At 39.0% G+C, this 26,695-nt stretch overlaps 1 long non-coding RNA gene across 1 annotated transcript in view; it reads left to right on the forward strand.

Annotated features, from left to right (window-relative positions):
• LOC110257660 (uncharacterized) overlaps positions 1-26,695 on the forward strand; it is a 283,513-nt gene that overhangs the window by 141,915 nt on the left and 114,903 nt on the right. The gene's annotated exons all lie outside the window — the stretch shown is intronic.

A 26,695-nucleotide genomic window follows, 5' to 3' on the forward strand; every position in this document is an offset into this window, starting at 1 on the left:
AGCCACAGCAACGCAGGATCCGAGCCGTGTCTGCAACCTACACCACAGCTCACGGCAACGCCGGATCGTCAACCCACTGAGCAAGGGCAGGGACCGAACCCGCAACCTCATGGTTCCTAGTCGGATTCGTTAACCACTGCGCCACGACGGGAACTCCGAAAAATTCTATTTTTGTCTTCTACCCCTTTCTTAACTGGGTTGTTTGTTTGTTTTATGTTGTGTTGTATGAGCTATTTGTGTATTTTTTATATTCCTCCATTATTAGTGATATCATTTGCAAATATTTTCTCACAGTGTTTTTTAATATAACAAATTAGTATAATAAAGCATACATTTTTTCCTAGGGAATTTATAATCAGTCTCCTTTAGGATGCAGGAAATCAGTTATCAGAGTGTGTGTGTGTGTGTGTGTGTGTGTGTGTGTGTGTGTGCAGAATGGCCTTAATAATGGCCTCAGTATGGAGAAAAGGGAACCCTCCTACACTATTGGTGGGAATGTAAGCTGTTGCAACCACTATGGAGAACAGTACAGAGGTTCCTTAAAAAACTAAATATAGAACTACCATATGACTCAGCATTTCTACTCTTTGGGTATATATACAGAAAAAAACAAAAACACTAATTCAAAAAGATATATGTAGCCCAGTGTTCATAACAGAACTATTTATAATAGCCAAGACAAGGGAAGCAACCTAAATGTCCATCAGCAGAGGATTGGATAAAAAAGATGTGGTACATATACACAGTGGAATATCACTCAGCCATAAAAAAGAATGCCATTTGCAGCAATATGGACAGACCTAGAAATTATTATACCAAGTGAAGTTAGACAAAGATAAATATCATATGAGATCACTAACATGTAGAATCTAACAAAAAATACAAAAAAACTTACAAAACAGAAACAAACTCAGCAATTTTGAAGCCAAATTTACAGTTACCAAAAGGGAAGTGTGGGGAGGGAGGGATAAATTAAGGGGTTGGGATTGACATATACATAATACTACATTAAAATATGTAAGTAATAAGGACCTATTGTATAGTACAGTGTAATCTACTCGATTCTGTGTTAAAAACCTATATGGGAAAATAATCTGAAAAGGAACAGATATATGTACATGTATAACTGATTCACTTTGCTGTCCACCTGAAACTAACACAATTTTCTAAGTCAACTATACTCCAATAAAATTTATTTTTAAAAAAATAATGGCCTCATTTTAGGGCTCTGCGAGGAGCTTGGAGTGCTCAGGGGATGCCCTGCTTTGACACTCACTGCAAAGGCATGGAACGTCCTACTGAAAGAAGCCAGTCGTGATCACTGGCAGGGACAGCAATAAAAACAGAGACTTTGTTCTCAAAAGCTTGCTGAAAGCATAACATTGGGCTATTGAGACAGCTCAGTCTCTCACACACACTCCCACTAGGCTTTGCCAAGGTGCAGGACGCCCCTGCTCAGCCCAGTGCACAGAGAATTGCTCCCTCTGAAAGGAACCAAGTAGCTCACAGACAGCAATAAAATTCTTGAAAGAATGTGCCAAAGAAAAGTGTTCAGTCTTTAATTTGTTTACAACTTAAGCCTGGGGTTCATCAGCAAAGATGACTTGGAGGCATTCAGGATTAAATGAGGGCATTTTTTTTTTAATTATGTAAAGTTCAAAGGCTATCAGCAGCTGCAAGAACATGATTTTTTCTGAAATTCTTATTTCTTTTCAGAAGGTATCAATGGAAGATACCATGGTTATAATGTGGCCTATAGCCATGAAAGAGGCTCCTAAAATACTCCTCGTTGTTGGGAGATTTATGCTTCTCATGGTTGTGGCAAATCGTATGAATTCAACTCTGGAATCTCAAGTTTTCCAATCTAACGACTGAATAAATAAGTAGATGGTCTAATGAATGAATAGAAGAAACAAGTCATCTCCATGTCGATGGTGTCTAAAAAGGAAGCAAGATGAAACAACACATCCCAAAAGCTTTGCATGGAGGAGAAAATATTATTTCATTAATTAATTCATCAAAACTTTCCTGATCACTTACTATGAGCTAGACCATGTAGACTGCTAAGAGTGCCTGTCCCAGTGGTTCTCAAACTTGAGTGTGCATCAGAATTACTTGGATGGCTCATTAAAACACAGATTGCAACAGAAACAGACTCACAGACATAGAAAACAAATTATGGTTACCAAAGGGGAAAGGGGGAAGGGATAAATTAGGAGTTTGGGTTTAAAATATACACACTACAATATATAAGATAGATAACCAACAAGGACCTACTGTATAGCTCAGAGAACTATATTCAACGCCCTATAATAACCTATAATGGAAGAGAATGTTAAAAAAAGAAAAAAAATATATATATATATATTTAAACCAAATCACTTTGCTATATACCCGAAACTAACACAATTTTGGAAATCAACTATATTTCAATAAAAAAAATTTAAAAAGCACAGATCGATAGGTGTACCCCTAGAACTTTGATTCTTTAGGTCTGGAGTGAGGCCCAAGAATGTGCATTTCTTTCTTTTCTTCCTTTTTTTTTGGGGGGGGCATACTGTGGCACACAGAAGTTCCCGGGCTAGGGATCAAAATGGAGCTGCAGCTGCAGGCCTATGCCACAGCCACAGAAACACTTGCTAACCATATCTGCGACCTGTGCTGCACCTTGTGGTAATGCCAGATCCTTAACCCACTGATCGAGGCCAGTGATCAAACCTACATCCTCATGGACGTTAGTCTAGTTCTTAACCCGCTGAGCCACAACAGGAACTCAAAAAAAATAGGCATTTTCTAAGAAGTTCAGTAAATGCTGATGAGAGACCAAACTTTAAGAATCATCCACATAGTTCAGAAGACCAAATAAATGATTACTCTGCACAGTGATAAGCAGTAAGGGCCATGAAGGTGCTGTGGGGACACAGAGGAGGGGCGTTTCATCCAGAAGTGCTAACACTGAACTGAGTCTTAAAGGCTGAGTGGGCTTTTCTGTCAGCGGGAAAAGAGCCAGAAAGATATTGTGGATGGAGGAAGTAGCATATGTGAAGGCAAAGGAACGGGATGGTGGTTTTAGGGAGCCACAAGTAGTTTGTGGCAAGAGTCAGGGTGGGTAACAAATATGGCACAGTCTGGTCAGAGAAGAGGCGCTCAGTAATGGTTGTGTGAATAGATGGAACTGAACGGCCCTTTGCTGCGTACCACAGGGACTCTACAAGACTAGTATGTGGTCCTAGGCTCAGCCCTCAAAGAGTGGTCCAGATTGTTTGGCAGAGGAGACACGATGCATGCAAAGTGAAGCAGCCATTCAGGAGAGCACAGGTTGATGTAGTAGATGCCAGCCAGGGAGGCTGATTGGATCACAATGATTCCTGTCTCCATTGGAAAGGACACTCAGCCCAAGGTCCCCTGTGGCAGGGTCTACACTAAACGACTCTGCCCCAGGCCATATCAGACTTGCCTGGAGATAGGTGTCCAAAGCAGCAAGCAAGCCAAGCAGACTACCCCTCTAGAATTATCTGAAATGAAATTGAGAAGAAAGTGTGCATCCTCATCTGCCGCAAAAGCCTGTGAGATGTGCAGCAGCAGAATTGTTGGCCGCCATGTTTCCCAGAAAGCGGAAGAAGCCGAGAGAAAGAAGGTGCCGTGCCAATGGAAGCAGAGACGAGAGAGGGACTGAGTACTTACTGGCAGCCTTTGAGTCTCTGACACCAAATGTCCCTAAGGCCCAGCTGCCCTTGATCATCCCGCCTTTTTATGGTATGTTAAATTCCTCAGTAGCCTGGCAGTAAATCTCTTTTTTGCCTGAGCCAGATAAAGTTGAATATCTGTCACGTGCAATCAGATCAGTTGTGACCGATGTGTGAAATTGACACTGAATGGGCCAACCATCCATGGACAGGACCTGCAGTAGCAGCTGCCTGGGGTCTGGGGGACTGCATTCTGCACCAACAGGCCTGGGCAGGATTTAGTCAGAGGTGAGGAAAAGGAGGCCCTGTCACATGCAGGGAAGAGCGCGGGAGAAAGTGTGGTATTGAAAAGAAACGTGATTCCAAATGCTGGAATCCTGAAAAAGAGGTCAGCCTGCCGGACAGAAGAGTCCCTTCTGGGTTAAGTATGGTGACATATCAAATGTGGAGGAGCCTGGATGTCAGGGTCAGAGGTTCGCACTTTCACCTAGAAGAGAACCACTGGGGCAACTATGGGAAGGAAGTGGCATTTTTAAAGAACATTCATCTCGTGACAGATTTTCTTTTCTTTTGATGGCGACAGTTTATTCCCCTCACTCACTCTTTCTATTTCTTTCTGAAAACCGGTTTTCCTGTGGGAGATGCCAGTCACCAGCGCACAGAGTCCACAGCAGAGGCATATCAGAGGATGGTGGGACAGGCTTCCCACACCGAGCACTGGGCTGGGAGTCAGAAGGTCTGCCCACAAGCGAGTCATCTTGCCTCCTCGAACCCCACTGTTCTCATCTCTAAAATGGACATGTTAATTCCCCGCCTTGCTTTCTTCGCCTGGTGTCTCTGCCCAGAACAGAGGTGAAATGTGTAACACAGCTTTCCTCACTGCAAAGGATCGTGCAAGGGGCTATGAGGGCTGCTATGTGGCTTGACTCTTCATTTCAGGAAATCTAGGCTGGAGCTTTTCTGAATCATCACCAGCGGTGCACTTCTACTGGAAGTGTGCAAGATTGTCCCAAGTAGCCACCTCACTTTAAAGAGACGATTTTCCCCAACATATTCTGGGCCGGCCCGTCTCTTGTAAGACTCTTCTTTTTTCAGATCAGACAAGCTGCCATGACAAATTACTCTCAAGACATTGCCGGTTGACTGGAAAAGTATGCACATGCCCTGGTCTGCAGAGACCAGGTTTGCTGCTCAGGTTGTCTCCTTTTTATTAATACTGTCCCAGGATCCCTTTCCTTAAGCATCTCCTTGTCTTTTATGGGAGGGAACCCTGCCTGGCAACTGACAGTGTGCTTCTAGCAACCATTCGTCTTTTCTTTCATGCTCACCGCATTTAGCATTCTCTCCTGTCACAGACAGATCGCAAATCTGCTGGTCCAGGCCTGATGCAGGGAGCGGGGCACACCTGTCTGGCACTACCCTGATTTATTCAGAGACAGAGCCAAGTGCTCTGAATATCTTCAGTCCTAGGAAGTCCTTGTCAGCACTGTGATCTATATATACCTTCAGGGAAGCGTCCAAGGGACCCATCCAGATCAGGTGTACTCCTTTCCGTGGATGAAGCAAGAGGGGGGTGCAAGCTATAGGATAGCTACGGCTCCTTTAACTGTAACGGGGACATGCGGGATTCTGTCGCTAGCACTCTTTACTTCCTGCGATCTTCTTTACGCCTTGTCATGGGCAAGGTTTCCAACTTCCTTGTCCTTCCAAAGCTTTACCGTATGCGACAAGAGATTTCAATTGTAAAGTAAAAAGGCACTCTGTCACTTTTATCTTCACCGATTCAAGTCAGCACATGTCTAGAAACTTTTCTGTTAGCGGGCCTGCATTTTAATAGGATGATTCCGAAAAGTGCCCATTTTCCTAATTATTTCAGAATTATGTGGACAGTAATTACCACCTTCCATTAGCAGCCCTAGTGGTGGTTAGAACAAATTTCAAATGCATCCAGCAAGTGCTTTACACTAATATGTTTGCTTCATTAACTTCAATCAAAAGACAGCAGTGGCTTCTCATAGCAATAAGTTTGCTTTGATACATTCTCATCAAATATTGATCTGAATAGTCTGTAGGATTGCTTAGCTGGGCCGTGTGAAATTTATTTACTGAATACATTATTTCTATCCCCAGACTGCCAGTTGCTATCTCAGAAAATCTTTTTTTTTTAATGTTAAAACTTTATTAACATTTAGGAAATCACTATATTTTTTTGCCATTAATACACGTCTGTTAAAATGTTTTCACTGCAAAATCTTCCAAAATTGTATCAGACAATAGATTTTCTTTTCCACTTGGTCGGGAAAAAGAATTTTTTTCAAAGAACCAAATATAAATAAGTGATTGGCAGTCCATCACCCCTTCCCCCACCCCAGCAGGTTTACCCAAATGTGACTTGCTTGGCTTGAAGTTATACAGAGATTTGGTTAAAAAGAAGTCCATTTATAATTTTGGGGAAACTCTTTAACAGAGAAACAGACTTCTGGAGTTTAAAACGTCACCAATTCAGGGAAGAGTGGTTATTTCTCTTTGAAATAATTCATCATGGAGCTGAGTTCCCTATTTCACATGGACTCTTCAGTTGCAGCTGAGGCCCGTGAGGGTGACTGAGCAGTGAACGGAATGCAGAGCAGGAAAAAGAGCGGGCCTGAAGAGTTCTCAAGGAGGAGATGGGCGAGGTTGGTAAATAGGTTCTGACAGTCCTGTAGAACCGACAAGGGACAAAGCACCAGGCATGAAATGGGAATTCAAAGGCCAGTGAGTAATCCAAAATGGCAACCTGATCAGCAACTGCAAGTTGGCAGGGAAAGAAAAATCCAGAAGATGCTTCCTGTGTGATTTCACTGGAGATTTACAAGGCTGTCTCTGAGAGGGGGGAAGACAAGTGAGACAAGTCATCTTCCCAGGGCTTAGGCACAAACTCTCCATCAAAGGCTGTGTGTAGTGACTGAGTGGAGGGTTAATTGACTAAGTCATTAGAGGTATTGGGGTCATGAGGCTTGAGATGGTTGGAATTCTTCAATATATATTTACTGGTCTTCTACTGTGTGCTAGCCTTTTGTTGCTAGATAGTGATGATCAGAACATGATTTCAAGGAGTTCTCTGGTGGCTTAGCAGTTAAAGATCCAGCTTTGTCACTGCTGTGGCTCAGGTCACTTCCATGGCATGGGTTTGAACCCTGGCCCAGGAAATCTTTCATTCCGAGGGGGCAGCCAAAAAAAGAGCATGATTTCAAGATTGTGTCTGCTATCCCAAAAAACTGTTGTGTTCAGCCCAGTTGCCTGTAGGAGTCATTGAGAAGTCTTGACCACTACTTTCAGATCTCCATATCTAGTGCCCCGATGGGTCCTTTCCTGGGTGAGATATACCTAGACACAGCCTACCACTGTGGCAGTCACCCATCAAGAAAGAGAATGGAGAAGCTTCATGCACATGGGACCAGAGGCTATTGTCAGACTCTATATCTAAGACTGGCCCTGGTATAAGATGCAATTGAAAAGGCCAGGTAGGAGAAAAGGGTCCTGCATGAGTTTTCTCAGCCATACACATTTCAGACAGCCAGTAACAATCAGTCAAGACTCGGTCACTAATTTCCTGATTCCAAATCAGGTGCTCTTTCAGTTATTCCAAATTTCACATTGCCCAAATCCATATTTTATAAGACAATATGTATGTGTATACACACACACACACACACACATATATACACACATAGAGAGAGAATGCTTATACTATTTACATATGTCAATATGCCTAATAGATATATTCAGCTATTTCATAATCAATAGAATGATTGCCATTGTTTAGATACTTTAGAGCTTTGTCTTATTTTATCTTCAACAGCCCTATGAGATATGTGTTCTGACTGACATCTTACCAATGAGGAAAAATAGATTCAGGCAATTAAATATTTGGTTCAAGGACACATAATGAATGTGCAGATGTGTGCTCTTTCTATTATGTAATATTGCCTCATTTCTCTGTCTCTCTCTCTCTTCCTCCTCTTTCTTCCTCAGAGTCCTTCTGTCTTTGTATCTGTGGAGTGTGCGCATTCACTCTTATCACTACATAGTTAGTGCTGTGCAATTTTACTCTTTAATTCAATAAAATATCAACTCTGTATGAAGCATGATGCCGTAGCCAGGCAAACACAAGACATACATGGATAACAGTGTCCTCTTTGGCCATTTTAGTTATTGAGCTGAGACCATCCTTCCTTGTTTACTCTTAGCAGTTCGGAAAAAGGTCTTTTTGAGGAAAGAAATGTGAAAAGAAAACTTTGGGAGGAGACAGACATTTTGCCTGCCTGATAAGAGGTAGTTTGTGTCAGAGCTGTGGAGAACAGTGTATTCAAAGGTGGGAAGACAAGCGAAGACTGACAATGGGAGCTATATGTTTGTCTAGAAAGAGGGAATTTTTTTAAAAAAAGCATGAGAAATAGCTATAATAAAAGAGTACTAGTAAGTCAGTGTAGAATTGTGCTCTATGGTTGTGAAAAATTAAATGGGAAACATTGCTTGTTACCTTGCTGTTACTTTAGAATTACACTGAGACTCTCCAGAAGGTTTATAATTATAAATCCAAAGGATCATTATACTGCATTAGGGTGGATAATTACTGACCTGATTTGGATCAAGGTGAATTCAGCTTCTTTTCAGCAAAGTGTAATTACTCTTTTTCCAAGCCCTTTCCAGATCTAGATTCCCTTTGATAGAAGGGGAAAGAATACATTCTTTTTAAAAATAATGTGTGTATTTATTGACGACCACAGATCCTTAAATTGTAAACTGAATTTTTGCTTTCCTGGGGTCACTGGAGGATTGCACTCCATAATTGAACAATGCCTTAATGAATGTAATTTGGTGGCTCCACTTACTAATGTGACTAGTTCCCACTGTTTATTTCATTTCAAAATTGGACGCGATCAGATATGGAAACATAATTACACTGTGTAGAAATAAGCCCCAAGATTTCCAGACCTGACAGAAGGAAGCTTGTGGGCATGTAATTAAGAGAGAGGGAAAAAGTTGACCTACTTTTTCCGGGTTTCAGGGATCAACCTGTATATCTGACTGTAGATCAACTCATCTCCTTGTCTATTCTTCTCCTAATAATCCTGACCTCATTTTCTATTGTTTGCACTAATGAATTAATTTGTAGTCTAATTCTATTGATTTAGAAATCCAAATAAATGAGAGATTTGGAAGTGTCAATTAAGCAATCTGTGGAATTCTTATCACAAAGATTGCTTTGTTAACCTCATTCTGCATTCAGAATGTGAAATTAATTGGGGGGCAGGGGTAATGGGAAGGAACAGGTGCCAGTTGACAGGGTCATTGTGAGGGATGAATCAACTTAGAAACTGTCAATGCCACACATTAAACTTGGAGTCTTCTTTATTGTAAAGAACTATCAATATTGAGATTAATCATCTGGAAACAGTTAAAATTCTTGATGGTTCTCCCCTTCTTAAAGAATAAAGATGAGGGAGTACCCATTATGGCTCAGTGGTAACAAATCTGACTAGGATCCATGAGGAGGCAAGTTCGATCCCTGGCCTCGATCAGTGAGTTAAGGATCTGGTGTTGCTGTGAGCTGTGGTGCAGGTCACAGATGTGGCTTGGATCCCACGTTGCTGTGGCTGTGGCATAGGCCGGCAGCTGTAGCTCTGATTCAACCCCTAGCCTGGGAACTTCCATATGCCCTGAGTGCAGCCCTAAAAAAGCAAAAAAAAAAAAAAAAAGAAGAAGAAGAAAGATGAGATTTCTTATCTCTGAATTCAAGGCCCCGATCGAATGTCTAAGAAAGGAGCAGTTTGGTGGAAATAATTTGTAAGACCTATAGAATATCCAAAAGAAGATATACAGTGGACTCTTTTAAGAGTCTGAGGTCTGGAAGAGATGTCTGAACCATTTGAAACTCTATGATATCTATTTGAGGGTCACTGGCATGCAAAGAAATGTTTTCTAATAGAACTCTCTGCAGTTATAGAAATATTCTAGATTTGAACTGGCCATGGCCACACGTGGCTACTGAATAATTGAAATATGGATGGTGTGACTGAATTAATTTTATTTTGTTTTAATAAATTTAGATTTAAATAGCCACACATGGTTAGTGGCTACCATGGTTAGCACAAATGTAGAGGAAAATTGAAGACCAGTGGAAGATGAGATTGTGTTGGGTGAGAAGGGAAGAAAGCCTAAGCTAGAACTGAGGGGAATAAATGAGCATTTCCTGGATGCACAGAGAAACAGACCCACAAAGGAATCTGATTAGGGATAGTCATAGAGCCAAAGCAGGAACCCAGCAGGTCAACAAACAAAGGAGAATAGATTTGCAAAACAGGGAGGTCAACAGTGTCAAAGGCTGCTAAGAGGTCAGGTGAAATGAAGCTTTTATAAGGCCCACAATTTATTGGTCCTTATGTGATTTGCTCTTGCAATAGTTACAAAACAGTACTAAAATATGCTTGTCTTCCTCAAAGGGACATAAAATGCTTTGGAAATGACGATTTGTTTTTAAAAGATGTCTAAGATTTTGTTTCTTAAAATGAAAGTTCTCTTCTACTGGAGTTGGTCTGCATATGGTACACTTTCAAACAGGTGTTTGAAAACGAGCAACTTAATTCAATCAATGCCCTGTTTGGTGACAAGATGCTAATGAGTAGTTTTCAAAGTAACCACTTGTTTGATGAAATTTAACCATTTGGGGTCTTTTCAAGGCAGTTTATGTGCTGTATGGAGCTGGCTATAAACTTGTCTCGAGGATGGATGTGTAAAGTGTTTTCAGTGGAAAGCCCAGAGCAATAACATGGATATTTTCTTGACCATCTATTGAAGTCCCCAAGCCTAGGCTGTGCATCTCTAAAAGGAAGGCCCTTTGAAATCAATGGCCATGTCTTTTAAGCACTGCCTGAACCCTCTTCGAGTTGTCTGTCTGCCATTTCTTTCCTTGACTAGCTTGAACTCTTTACAATTCCACATCAAATCCCCACGGTTCACTAACTTTTAAAGAGCAATATTTCTTCCCCACCTCATTTTGTGACCACTCACATAATGAAGCCACACAATGGAAATATCTTGTCTTGAGCTCCATCCAGAGCTTTCAGTTAAGTAGAAAATAAGCCATATAGATCTCTCCTGAAAAGCATCCTTTGTGCAACAGTCATTCAAGAGGAAATACGAATGCAGACGTTTTAATTCACTATCCAATCACTCCTAAGCGCTATGACCAGAGAGCTCTGTTTAGTGAGCACAGCTCAAAGATCTGTTTTGTTATTTCCCAACTGTATGCACCCCAATCGCTTCTCCCTACCACTCACGGTCTTCCCTGGTGATTTACTCCAAGTGCTGTCTGACCCCGATGAATTCAGTCTACTTTCTGACAAACACCAGCTTCACAAAAGCCCTGGGGTTTGACAATTTGAAGCTCTTCTTCGGCAGAAGTATTTCAGTGCCCTCTGCAGTATACAAACGGAGTAAAAAGTGTGGATCTTTCTGGAAAGCAGAACTTCACATTGATGTATTCCCTGGAGCCTTCGCACAGAGATGCTGGTAGATGTAGAGATTTAAAGATTAAAAAGATATTCATTCCAAAGGTGCTGGGGGGATAGGACAGAAGGTCAAGAAGCTCCTACTGCTTTGGAATATGTGGTTAGAGAGCCATGCAACTAGTCATTTCTCACTAAAGGTTTCTCAATGTTTCTCTCATGAGAATACATGTAAAATAATATGATCAAGCTCAAGTGTAATTGGTATGAATTTTCACCAGTTCACTTCAGGGCTAGCAACTTTTCTTTTTCTTTTCTTTCTTTCTTTTTTTTTTTTTTTTAAATCCAGTAAATCTAAATTGGCCTCCATCTGTTACAATTGATAGGCAATTCAATCCCAGCAGTGTTCTGGGAAACTCCCCCTCCCCCTGGGATTATGCTGGAGACAGAAGGGCTATTCAGTTGAGAAAATGTGATGATAGGCCTCTGGTCTTCAGTCCATCATGGTCCTTGTTCATGACCAGCCTACCTCATTCAAACGTGGCTCTATTCCCTTCATGTCAAGCATAAACACAGAAACTTAACAGTGCTTCTAAGCTAAAGCATCTAATGTCGATTCTCCCCATTCATAGCACACAGCCATCTCCCTTTTGGAGATTTGCAAGAAGTGGAGCACAAATATCTTACATTCAAGGAATTCGATACCAAAAGTAAAACCCAAAACCATTAGCAACCCCTCAGGGAATCTACTGAGTATCCCCTGCCAGGTCACTCCTTATTTTTGGTCCAGGTACCATCTTTCCTCTCCTCAAGTCCAACATGATTCCTTGATGGATCTAACGTTGAAACCTACAAATTCTTAACTTAGAGGAGCGGAGGAGAGTTGCAAGAGCTGTCTAGTCACAGACCTCAACCATATCAACCTAGGTGCTCCTTTTTCTTTTTCTTTTTTTTTGTTTTAGCCCTTAACATATCCATAACTTTATTTTTTAATTGAAGTATAGTGGATTTACATTATATAGTCATTTCAGGTGTACAACATAGTGATTCAATATTTTTGTAGATTATACTTTGCATAAATTTATTATAAAATGATGGCTACATTTACCTGTGCAGTAAAATATATCCTTGTTATTTATTTTATACATAGTAGATGGTATCTCTTAATCCCCTCCCCCATCTCACCCCTGTCACCTTCCCTCTCCCCACTGGTAACCACTAGTCTGTTCTCTATATCTGTGAGTCTGTTTCTGAGAATGAAATTCTGCCATTTGCAACAATGTGGATGGACCTAGAGAGTACTATGCTTAATGAAATAAGTCAGACAGAGAAAGACAAATAGTATATGTTGCTCCTTTTCCTGACAAATATTTTGTATTGTCTAAAAGATAGTTAGAATAATCAAACCTACATACTGACACAATTAAGATAAAGAGTATAATATAATGCCAGAAATCTAGCATGGAGGGGGAAATTAAATAAAAGCAATTAATAATGAGTGAAAATTTGTTAGGATAAGTAATAATGGTCTAGACAGATTTGTATATGATAAGAGAAAATGGAGAAACAACTTTTATAATGGGGATAATATGCCAAACAAATTGCACACTCCAAGATAAGAAAAGGAGCAAGGATGTTATTCTCACAAATGAGTTGGTCCTCATTTTTAAGGGTTATGAAATGGTACATGCTTACAGGATGTGAATGAAGTATCATGAAAAACACATCTTCTAATTTGAAATCCCATCACATTCCAAGGCCTGCATTGTAGTCTCTAATCCTTAAAGAGGCCTTGGAGATCATATTGTCTCTCAGTTGTCTCTCACTGTCAATAGAGGCCTATTGTCCCTCAATAGACAATGGGAGATTAGAGGGAATATTTAAAAATGAAGTTAATAAAAGGAGATTTAGAGAGGTATAATAGACTTCAGGGGATGGGATCAGAATAAGTTTTAAAAGCAACAAGCAACCCAAAAGTTAACTAAAAAATTTTATATGAAGTGTTTGCAACTAAATGTTTAATTGGTATAATTATCACATTGCAATAATATTGATATGCTTAAAACAACTTTTATTGATGAAATTCAGTGAGATCAACGCAATTAATATAGCTACTAATTTAGTAATATTTACTCCAGTGTCCACTGAATGGACCTAGAAGTAAAATTTCCTTTTACTGATTTGCATATAGCAGGTACAAATGCAGATACAAGTATCTCAAATACATCTACCAGAATTCATGTTCGTGTCTTAACTTGTGATATGGTGAAGTGTATTGGGACTTGACAAAGTCCCAAACAAAAAACTAAAGCCAGCTTCCCCCATTTTATATGGAATTTTCATCTCCTCGAAAATTTAATGGCTATTAAAATATGCAACAAATATGTTAGGTTTCTATGTAAAAGTGAGTTTGGCCCCAAACTCTGAAAAATAAAAACGGTTTTTACACCTACAATAGTGTTTAGTGGATCAGCCTCAAATAGTGCAGAAAATGGCATTGGTCTTCTCTTTGCAAAGTCTTTTCCAACATTGCAGAACATCTAGGCTGCCTGGCTACTACTCACGTAATTCAAGTAATGCTCCCCAAGCTTTGCAACAACATAAAAACTCCAGCCGCCTTCCATTGTGCCTCCTGGGGAGGGAGGCACACAGTGATGTACTATCGTAGCTTAGGATCCATGGCCTATATCTTAGGACAGACACAAGGCTTGAATGTGGGGGGAAATATTACCCTTTGATTTTTCAAATTTCCTATCGCAAGAACAAGGCAAAAATTAGTATCTCAACAGGCCAGATATTATCTCATTGTGTGGGTTATAGACAGTGAAAGAAACAGTAGAAATACCCAGACTTTGTCAAGTTTACCATATCCAGAAAGGATTGAGCTGCCTTCTCTACTCCAACTTATCTACCCATTCCCATGTTGACACTAGATTCTGTTATTACCTGAAAGTATGCTGACACTGAAAACACTGATTCAAATGTATCTTTCTTGAACACTTATCTCTAACTCTTCAAGCTGGTTTAAAGCATCCCCATTGTGACTGTTAAATTAGCCCCCAGTTCTTATGACATTGAGGCTATCAACTTCTCAACTTCCTACCTATTGATCAGCCCTTGACTTTCTTCACTGCTCTCTTTATCCAACTTAGATTCCACATTCTATCACATCCATGATACCATTGTCATCCTAATCTCTCTCAACCATCTGTCTTTCATTGCACTTATCTCACAAATCCCAACAAGAGCTAAATTCAAATAACCACCCTTTCTCTCTCTGCAATGGAGAATTCCAGCGTTGTGGGAGAAAATTCTAAAATAGTATAGGTTTGTATTATTATAAATGCATGGTCACAACCTTAAATAAATCAATCTTCAACACTGCCAAGCATTCCTATTATGTTCCCTTCTCAAGTGACTCTTCCACTTTCTTCAAGGTCTATTTGAAGCATGATCACTCTCTTCCAAAGCTCTGACCCCACCTTCTCTTTTCTCTGTAGGAGATGATCTTGTCTCTTCCTTCATAAAGGAAATAGATACAAAAAGTCCCTCTCGGTTTCTGCCCATCAAGTATTACAAACCTCCCCACTTCTGCACCAGTCCTTTCCTCTTTCCTTCTTAGTACAGTAGAGAGGCTCGTTTTCCTTTAATTTAAAAAAATGCATACAAAAATTCCCTCCAAATATGTTTCCTCTGCTCCTGGTCTGTACTTTCTCATGCATATTCATTTCTTAACCCATTCTGATCTGTCTTCCATGCCTACTGCTCCACTTAGATCATTTCTGTCCAGATCACCAATGTTCAGTCAGTAAGTTCTGGCTCCACCACTTTGAATGAGTTAGTAAACTATTAAGCCTTAGCTTTGTCATTGATAAAATAATAATATCTATGTATTAGAGTTGTTGGGGGAAGTTGAATGACATAATATAAATGGAATTCTAAGAAAAATGCCGGGAACAGAGTACAGCAATTTCATACATGTTATCTATTTCTAGTTAGTAGTATTGGTAGTAGTAGCAGCAACAGCAATAATATTAATAAATCCAATAAATCCACAGTTCTCCTCCTATGTGACTTCTCAGCCCTTTTGAATCAGTTAACCATGCAAAATAGTGGCTTCCTACTTTATTGATTTATAGGAATGGCTTCATAATGTTGTATTTTCCTCTTAGCCCAAATAATACATGCCTGCTGTGTCAGATATTATTATAACTGTGTTCTCTGAGCACTGTGGAAACATAGAGAATCTCTTAAATCTCCCTTGGAGAAAACCACACTTTCTATTTTAGTGTTTCTGGAAACTGGATACTGAGCAGTGCCATGGTATTTTTTGTTTGACTTCATTGTACTCTGCACTCTCAACTCACCTTGAGCAATTTAGACTTTAGGGTTTAATCATTTGGTGCAAAGACATGTGAGCTGTACATGATATATTGCAAGCTCCTTGAGGGTAGGAACTGTGAATCATTCATCTGTATGTTCCATGGCCTGGGACAGAGTGCCTGACATATACCAAGCCACCCCTCCCCGCCCAAATGTGCTTTTCATCAAACTTACGTTGGAGAGAACAGACTGAATACTCAACTTTCAACTTGACATTCACCAACATACTTGTCATGCTTAAGATTTAAACTTTTCTTTGGAAGGTCTATTCTTGCTGATTAAGCATCCTATTTGCTAAAATGCTATCTTTCCTTTTCTTGATAGCTAACATTGAAAGTGTTTCCCATCAGTCCTCTTTATAGAGCATCTATCCTGTGAAATAATTAGTATACTCATCAGTCTTGTTTAGATGTTTCCATCCCTGGTTGGCAATTTCCACTTTAGGGCATCAGCAAAGGGCTTCAGATGCCATGACAGATTAAATAAATGTGGGGCTAGAAATTCTAAGATACACCAAGTTCAGGCAGTGAGGTAAAGGAACATATTTTTCCTTTGAATCAAAAAGAGGCACCACTGAAACCAGTAAACCTCGTACTCTCTGAGATCTTCACATGCAATCCTTAAAAATGCGCTGGAAACAAATAGTCAGGTATCTGAAACAAAATAATGCCGACAGGTTTTGTTTCTTAGTCTCAGGCTCAGTGCAGCCTTTGATCTAGGCCAGTGTGTGTGTGTGCACATGCATGCACACATGTGTGCACACACATATAAATGTAAGTGTGTGCAGAAAAACACTGTTTCAAATAAAATATTATATGAAACTCCAATAATATAAATCAGATAAAAATGGAGCTCACCTTACTGAAATTCAGCAAGGGATGTGGGGTCCCATCAGACTTCTCTTGATCCACCCCACAGTGAGCCCTGAAGCATCCTCACAAAAATCAAGGATTCTGCAGACACAATTTGAAAGCTATTGTTCTTAGAGAGTTGATTGTGAGAAGTCTAGAAATTTTTCCTTGGACTCCTCTAATGAAAGCACCAAGGAATTCAGAATACAACAATGCAATGCCATCTATTTATGGCACCCTCTCCCACCGTAACATAAAGTATTTGAGATACTGACAAAGATGTTATTGAAATGATTAGTTATGAAAACAGGATGGTTAAAAAGGGAAGTGAAGAGTTCCTGTCATGACACAGTGGAAATGAATATGACTAGGAACCATAAGATTGCAGGTTTGATCCCTGGCCTAGCTCAGTGGGTAAAGGATCCAGCATTGCCATGAGCTGTGGTGGAGGTCACAGACATGGCTAGGATCTGGCGTTGCTGTGGCTGTGGCATAGGCTGGCAGCTGTAGCTCTGATTAGACCCCTAGCCTGGGAACCTCCATATGCTGTGGGTGCAGCCCTAAAAAGCAAAAAAAAAAAAAAAAAAGGAAAGTGAAGAAAGGGAAACGTTGACTGATTGGGAGAAAAGAGAGGGGTAAGTGGTTTGGATGTCTTAAAGAAGTAAAATAATAGTCATAATAGGAGTAATTAAACTATAAACCTGGAGGGAGAGGTGGTTGTGGTAATAGAATTTGGGATACTGGAATTACTAGAGATTTTGAAGGTAGAACAGTTATAGATGGTGACAAGGTCCAGAATGTAGCTGTGTGGAGGACTACCTGAGAAGGCCCAGAGAAGAAGATCATTGGAACTAGGAGACCAGTATATTTGAATGAGTCATCCATGTAAGCATTGAAGTCATCCTAGGATAACTGGAACTTAGAGTGGAGAGGAAGACTGTGAGCCAGATGCCAAAATCTTAGATGAACGAGTGGAGTAGTTGACAGCAATATGTACAGGGAAAGGTTTTCAGAGCTAGATGGTAGGGCTTTCATGACAGCAAAAGGAATATTCTAGAAGAGGCTAATGGAGAGCAATGGTGACACAACCATTACTTCCACATCCACCATTTGAGCAGTGACATAGCAAGGGTAGTTGATGCTCAGGTGGCGGGGTAATCTGCATGTGCCTTCTCTTCCTATTCCATGCCAAGATTTTCCTAGAAAATAATAAATTCATTGTGAAACTAGAATGTGTTTCTGCATTCGATTTTCAAAAATTTAATTGATTTTAACTGAGTGCAAAATGGTTAAGAAAAATTATTTGACCTATGTCTTTTTGGCATCTCCACAAACCATAGCTGGGAACATATAGTGTTCCTTTCACTCTGCCTCTTCATTTGAGAGAACCCCAAAGAAAGCAGTATCTTTTGGAGAGCCAGTTTTCAGTTAAGGACAAGGAGGTGGAGGAAATGCTCAGAAAGAAGTTGAAGCTATAGCTAACTCATTATGGAAAAGCAACTGTGAATATTATCTTGTACTCTCAGTAACCATCCACATCCACTAAAGCACCAAGTACTTTCAAATTTACCTCCTAAATATCACTATAAAGAGTATACGTCAATACCCCTACTGCTACTCTCCGTCTCCAGGTTACCATATTCTGTCACCTTGTCTATTGCAGTAGCCTTCTCACTAGGTTCACTGTTTCCATTCAAGTTCACCTACAATCCACTTTCCATTCTGCAGCCTGACTGACATTTCTGAGATAAAAGTCAGCCCATACTGCTCCCCTCTTCCCAAAAAGTTCCGGACAAAGGACCTTGCCCCAGTACCCCTCCCACCTACACATACATCACATAACCTAACCATAATGGACTTCTTGCCCAAATGCATCATACTTTCCTTATACTTGTGCTCATTTTCCACTCTGCTTAGAATGCCTATGTATAGTGCTTGCCTTCTATGTTTGGCTACCTCATGTTTTCCTTAAGGATTCAACCCTGGGTAGTCCCTCTTTCAGGGTCAGTCAAGCCTTCCCTGACATCTCCAACCCAAAGGCCAAATTAGTTTTCATCCTCTGTGCATTGATGGAACTACGTGATTCCCTCCCACTATAGCACTTATCAAACTATATTTTTACTGGTCTGTCTTTCAAACAAGAATGGTGCTTTCCAAATAACAGGCACTTAATAATTAATTGATTAATATAAATGCATTGCAAGATACACTTTGGGCAATTGCGGAAGATAACAATAAATGCACCTCAGTTTCTTCTGAAGCAATTACATGGATTTTGAATGTAGGGATATGCTTGGAGGGAAGAATCTACAGTTTAAGACTCTGTTAGAAACTAACCATGCCCCCCCACCCCCGAAGTGGGTCACTATATAGCTGTAGTCTTGGTGTGTCCACTGGAGGATTTGAGGTTTTCCAATAGAGGATTATCCAACTACTACATTGCTACCAAGAATACATTTTGTTTCTCTCTGATACCATATCTTTCCTCTACTATGTTCAAATTATAGCTACTAAGCACAGAGTTTATCATATGATTGTTAATAGCTACTAATAAAATGTAATTTTCACAAGATGATAAGAGGGACTTATCAAGCTTATGGTGCTACAGTAGTATAAGGTCAGAATTTATAAAGAATGTTCTGGGTAATACACTTTTTTTTTATAAATAAGGTTAGGTAGAAAATCTGTTGGTACATTTCAAAATGCCACTTATTTAATGTTTTAACCCTTTTGAATTTGAACTAAATTTAGATATATAGGAAAAGTTGCAAAAAATAGTATAGAGTTTCCTTTACATCCCTCACTGAGATTTGCCTAATGTTGTACACATACATAGGACAATAATCAAAACTAAGAAATTATCATTGTTTAATTTTGAAATTATATTGTGAATTAGATACCTCATAATACAAAGCTTTTATTTTATTTATTTATGGGAGGGCAAAATTTTGCAGCATTAGTGAAATAAGAGGGCATCAAAGTAGAAGAATCTGCAGGAAACTTCTACCCTTTGTGTATAAACAGGTTATACCTTGAAGTACACTTGCCTGGAAGAAGAACAATAACACTTTCCAAAAAGAAACTAAATCTCATTTTAAAAGAAAAGGGATTTGGAGATTTGTATCAAGATGACAGAGTAGGGAGACCCTGAGCTCACCTCCTCCCATGTACACACCAAAACTACAACTACACAGAGAACAAAGATCTCTAAGGATGACCTGAAGACTAGCAGAGCAGATTTTCTATAACTAAGGATGTTTTTTGAAGGCTTTATGGAGACAGTTAGGAGGGGCAGAGATTCAGTCTGGTCAGAACCCACAGCCCTGGTTCAATGGCCAACAAGTGAGAGAGATATAACAACCACAGAGATTCCTCCCTGAGGAGCAAGGGGTCTGAGCCTCATGTTGGGCTTCCTAGCCTGGGAACCTGAACTGGGAAGATGAGGCTCCATAACATCTGGTTTGAAAACCAGTGAAGCTTATGTCTGGGAAAGCTGGAGGGCTGTAGGAAACCAAGATTCCACTCTTAAAGGGCTTGCACACAACCACCCTCACTCAGAGTCCCTGTATAGAGGCAGCAGCTTGAAAAGAGTCTGAGTCATTCAAGAAGGAGAGTCATTGAATAATTTTAGAGTGGGTGGTAAAAGGGCAGGGATCTGGTAAAATTCCCTCTAGAGATGAAAGCTCTGGTGGATGGCTTTAAAAAAAAAATTCACCTTCCACCTAGCTGTCCTGGTGTTGGCAAGTGACGACCATTTGCCCCATCATGGGGTTCCTTGAGGATTAGTCCCACCCAACCCACCCATCCTGGCCACCCCCTCCAAAGTGGTTCCACTCCTGGGGGCTGGCCCAGCATACCAGCCCACCTCAATAGTCACAACTGAACCTCAAAGCCAGCTGTGCTGAGAGTGACCCCTGCACATCGGCACACCTGCAACAGTTGCAGCCAGACTTCTCAGCCAAGTTGCACTGGGGGCTAGCCTTACCAACCAGTGCACACACAGCAGTCAGAGCTGAGACACACAGCCAGCCCGCCTAGGGGCCAACCATGCCCACCAGCATGCGTGCAGCAATCACAGCCCAACCACAATAGGAGGGCACATATAGCCCACATAAAGATAACCACGGAGCACCTGTATTTAGTAACCAGAAAAGATTGCATAAGTGGGCCCCATAGGACACCTTCTACATAAGGCCATTCTTTCAGGAACAGACCATGTAGCTTATGTACCTAATGCATAGCTACAAAAATAGAGAGTTAAGCAAAATGAGGAGATAAAGGAATACCTTCCAAATGAATGACTAAGACAAAACTTCAGAAAAAGAACTAAACCAAATGAAAATAAGCAATTTACCAGATAAAAAGTTCAAAGTAATAGTCATACACATGCTTACCAAACTTAGAAGAATGGATGAAGTCAGTGAGATCTTCAGTAAAGAGAGAAAATATTAAAAAGAACCAATCAGAACTAAAGAATACAGTAACTGAAATAAGAAATACACTAGAGGGGATCAGCAACAGAGTAGAGGATGCATAAGAAAGGATCAATGGATCAATTCTCTCTGAAAGAGAGAGTAATGAAAATGACCCAATGAGAATAGCAAAAAGAAAAAAGAATTTTAAAAAATGAGGATAATTCAAGGGACCCATGAGACAACAGCAAACATACTGTTACATTATAGGTCTCTCAGAAAGAGAAGAGAGAGAGAGAAAGGGATAGAAAACCTATTTGAAGAGATACTGGCTTAAAACTTCCCTTACCTGAAGAAGGAATTAGACATCCAAGTCCAGAAATCACAGAGTTTCAAACAAGATGAACCCAAGGAGATAATAAATACCAAGCACATGATAAAAACTGTAAAAAGTTAAAGAGGGAATTTTAAAAGCAGCCAGGAAAAACAACTAGTTACATACAAGGAAATCCCCATAAGACTGTCAGTTTTTTTTTTGTTTGTTTTTGTTTTTTTTTTTTTTTTTTTTTTTTTTTTAGCAGAAACTTTACAGGCCATAAGGAACAGGCATAATATATTAAAAATACTGAAAGAAGAAAATCTTATAATACAAGAATACTCAACCTAGCAAGGTTCATTCAGAACTGAAGGAGGGATAGTTTCCCAGACAAGCAAAAGCTAAAGGAGTTAATCACCATTAAGCTGGTTTTAAACTAAATGTTAAAAGGACTTCTTTAAAGAGAAAAGGCCATAACTAGAAATATACATAAGTAGTTATATATTAACTTCATAGTAACCACAAACCAAAAACCTATAACAGATACACAAGAAACAAAAAGGATCTAAACATAACACTAAAGAAAGTCATCAAATCACAAAAGAAGAACAGAAAAGTACAAAAACAACCAGAAAACAAGTAATAAAATGGCAATAAGTATATATCTTAGTAATTAAATGTAAGTGAATAAAATGCTCTAATCAAAAGATGTAGAGTGGCTAAATGGATATATGCCATATATATATGCTGCCTACAAGAGACTAACTTCAGATCTAAAGACATACTCAAATTGAAAATAAACGAAAAGAAAAAGATATTTCATAGAAATGAAAATGTAAAGATAGCTTGGGTAGCCATACTCATGTCAAACAAAATAATATACTTTAAAACAATGATTGTAACAAGAGAAAAAGAAGGGCATTACATAATGGTAAAGGGGTCAACCCAGCAAGAGAATAACACATGTAAACATCTATGCATCCAACATAGGAGTACCTAAATACATAAAGTAAATATTAACAAATATAAAGGGAGATAGATATTGACATTACTACAATAATAGTAAGGAGCTTAATACCTCACTTAATCAATAGACAGATCATCCAAACAGAAAATCAGTAAGGAAACATTGGCCTTAAATGACACATTTCGCCAGATGAACTTTATAGATATGTATAGAATGTTCCACCTCAAGACAGTAGAATACATATTCTTTTCAAGTGAACATGGAACATTCTCCATAACAGACCACATCTTAGGCCACAAAAACAAATCTCAATGCTAAAATGATTGAAATCATATCTAGCATCATTCCCAATCACAACAGTATGAAACTAGAAATTAATTACAAGAAGAAAACTGGGAAAAAAAAGTAAATATATGCTACTAGGTAGCAAATGGATCACTGAAGAAATCAAAGAAGAAATCAGAAAATAATTGAGAAAAATGAAAATGGAAACACAATGATCCAAAAATCTATGGGACATAACAAAAGAAGTTCTAAGAGGGAAGTTTATAGTGATACAGGCCTAACTCAGAAAAAATAAAAATCTCAAATAAGCAATCTAACCTTACACCTAAAGAGACTAGAAAAGGAACAAGTAGTTAGTAGAAAGAGGGAAATAATAAAGATCAGAGTGGAAATAAATGAAATGGAAACTTTAAAAAAAACAATAAAACTAAAAGCCGGTTCTTTGAAAAGCTAAATAAGTTGATAAACTTTTAGCCAGATTCATCAAGAAAAAAATAGAGAAGGCCCAAATAAATTGGAAATGAGAGAGGAGAAATTACAACTGACACATCACAGAAATACCTAGGGTCATAAGAGATTACAATAAACAATTATACACCAACAAATTGGACAACCTAGAAGAAATGGATAAATTATAGAAACATACAGTCTTCCAAGATCGAATCAGGGAATCAGGAAGAAATAGAAAATATAAGCAGACCAATCCCTAGTAATGAAATCAAATCAGTAATCAAAAAACTCCCAACAAACAAAAGTCTAGGACCAGACAGCTTCACTGGCATATTCTACCAAATATTTAAAAAGTTAATATGTATCCTTCTCAAACTATTCCAAAAAATTGAAGAGGAGGCAACACTTCCAAACTCATTCTATGAGGGCAGCATTATACTGATACCAAAACCAGACAGACATTACAGAAAGAAAAAATTACAGGCTAATATCCCTGGTGAACATAGATGCAAAAATCCTCAACAAAATATGAACAAACTTAATTCAACAATACATTGAAAGTATCATACACCATGATCAAGTGGGCTTTGGCCCAGGAATGCAAGGATAGTCCCATATCCACAAATCAATCAACATGACACATTAACAAATTAAAGAATATAAATCTTATGATCATGCCAATAGATGCAAGAAAACCAAAAATAAGGAAATGGACTACATCACACTGAAATGATTCTGCACAGTGAAGGAAACCATCAACAAAATGAAAGATTACCTGTGGAATGGAAGAAAATATTTGCAAATCATATATCTGATAAGGGGCTATATCTAAAATATATAAATAACTCAACTCAATAGCAAACAAACAAACGACCCCATTAAAAATGGGCAGAGAACTTGAGTAGATATTTTTCCAAAGAAGACATACAGATGGCCAAAAGGTACATGAAAAGGTGCTCAACATCACTAATAACCAGGAAAATGCAAATCAAAACCATGAGATACCACCTTACATCTGTCATAATGGCTATTATCGAAAAGGCAACAAAAAACAAATGTTGACGAGGACGTGGAAAAAAGGGAACCCTTGTGCACTGTTGATGGAAAAATAAATTGGTATAACCACTATGGAAAACAGTATGAAGGGTCCTCAAAAAAATTAGAAATAGAACTACCATATGATCCAGCAGTTCTACTTCTGGGTATTTAATCCAAAGAAAATGAAAACACTAATTCAAAAAGATATATGAATCCCTATATTCATTGCAGCATTATTTACAGTAGCCAAGATATGAATGTAGTCTAAATGCCCATCGATAGATGAATGGATAAAGAATGTGCAGTATATATACACAATGGAATATTATACAACCATAAAAAATGAAATATTGCCATTTGTGACAACATCCATACACCCAGAGTGTAATATGCTAAGTGAAATTAGAGAAAGACACATACCATATGATTTCACTTACATGTGGGATCTAAAATAGCAAAACCAAAGAACAAACAAATCAGAAACAGACTCATAGACACAGAGAACAAACTGGCAGTTGCCAGAGTAGAGGGCAGTGAGAGTTAGGTGAAATAAATGAAGGGTATTAAGAGGTACAAACTCCCAGTTGTAAAATTAATAAGTGTCGAGGGTGTGATGTACAGCATAGGGAATATAGTCAATAATATTACAATAACTCTTTATGGTGATGGTTAGTAGACTTATCATGATGATCAATTCATAATGTATATAAATGTCACCTGAAACTAATATAATATTGTATGTCCACTATAGTTCAATTTTAAAAAAAAAGAAAAAGAAAGAAAAAAGATAAGATTTGGAGAAAAGAATGCCAGCTGGGGCACAGAAGACTTGGGTCCCAGGTTCAACCCTACCATCAATTAGTTTTGTCAGTCTGTGCAAGTCCCAGAGCCCCACTGAGCTCAATGACTTCTAAGATTTCTCTCAGCTCCAAAGTTTAATGCCAGAGTGTGAAGTAGTTGAAAGAGCAAGATTTAAAACCAGTGTCACATTAATATTTAAGAAGCCCTGTGCTTGAGTACATTGAACAATGAAGTGAGGAGGTCGCTTATATATCTAACTGGAACAGAATTGCCAAGGGGAATAATTATATTTATTTTATGCCCCTGCAATACCATCCTTAATGGTTTTCTGTTATCTTTCCTAGATATTGACTTCTGCTTTGATGTTTGGTTAGTGGAGCAAAAAGAGCCCAGATTTCTAGTTAGGATTCAGATAAAAGGATACACAGGTGTCAGTCTGGAGAGCAAGGGCCAGTGAGATAATAATCCTTAACGTTTATGGTAAAAGCAAATTAATTTTTTAAAATATAAGTATGGGAGAGCTCAGAAAAGTAATCACTGCTTTACACCACCTACTTGCATCCTCTTAAACAAACCTAACCTGCAAGAGCTGTATAGAAAACCTCCATCCCCACAGGAAGCTGGCCTTAGTTAAAATCCATTCAGTACATAGTACAGGTGAAGGAGAAGCACTGTGCGGAAAGCAGTAGCATCTAGATGAAGGGAAATAAGTCAGGCAAATAAATAACATGTAATGACAACATTCCATCTGAACAGTTGTCTCCCACAGCCTGTTGGCAGCCCTCAGCACCGCCTGTTTGCAGAAGAGAAGTATGCTAGTTTTCTATGCCTGCCGTAACAAATTACCACAAACTGGGTGACTTAAAACAACAGAAATTCATTGTCTCACAGTTTTAGAGGCTAGAGGTCTAGAATTAAGGTGTCAGAAGAGCCACGTTCCTTCTGAAGGCTCTAGAGGAGAGTCTGTTCCATGCCTTTCTCTTCATTTCTTGTGCCGCCAGCAGTCCTTGGCATTCCTTGACTGATAGATAATTGTCTTCAATCTCCACCTCTGTCATTGCATAGCATTCTCCCTGTCTATCTCCTCTCCTCTTTTAATGACATCAGTCTTATTAAATTAGGATCCACCCTAATTGAGTATGACTTAACTTGATTATACCTATAAAGCCCTATTTCCAAATAGGGTCACATTCACAGGCACTATGGATTAGGACTTCAGCCTGTCTTTTGAGAGGACAAGAAGATTCTATTTTTTTTTTTTTTGAGTATGAGAACGTTGTCAACAGCCCCCCTTCAATGGTACTGACCTCCATGTGAAGGGAGTTGTAATCTTCAAGTTTGTTGATGAGAAAAAAATACATTAATTTTTACAAACTTCCTCTAAGTTCAGTAATACTTTCAAGTGCATTTGTATTTTATTATTTTTAAATTAGTAACAACAATGATATACATTTGGAAAGCAGTCACACACAAGAGTGCAAGACAGTCTGATGGTCTGAAGATGAAGGACTTTGAGTCTTGACTCAGCTCCAAAGGTGCCAGGTGACCATTGGCAATTTCCTTAATCACTTCTCTGTAGGTCTTAGTTCCATCTATGCCTGAAAAGGGGCTAGACTGGTTGGCCTTTAAAATTTCATCTCTGATATTCTCATAAGTTTGTATGAGAAGAAACATTTTAGGCAAGAACACTTCAGAAGTTGTGCTCTTGCCAGAGAAGTTCATGTACAATTTCACCATCAAACTTCACCCCTGCTAAGACGTCAGCTTTCAGTATTTGCCAATACCCTCATAGTGCAATTTTAAAATAACTCAATCGGGTAAATAGTTCAGGGCACACTAAATGCTTCATATTTCTTTAAAGTTGTCCAACTGAAAATTTACGAACTCAGTTTGTCTATAATTGATTTGTCAGTTAACAAGGACAGAACCTGGCAAAGGACAAACAATTAATGAATCCTCAGCTTATCACTCTGGCTACCATTAAAGTCCTACAACTAGTTGCTGCTTCAAACTTCC

This window comes from Sus scrofa, chromosome X, assembly GCF_054392235.1.
Source record: "Sus scrofa isolate SSC_HxYL_T2T_F1_AM1 chromosome X, Sscrofa_HxYL_maternal_Yorkshire_Landrace_v2.0, whole genome shotgun sequence".
In the NCBI taxonomy this organism is placed as follows: Eukaryota; Metazoa; Chordata; class Mammalia; order Artiodactyla; family Suidae; genus Sus; species Sus scrofa.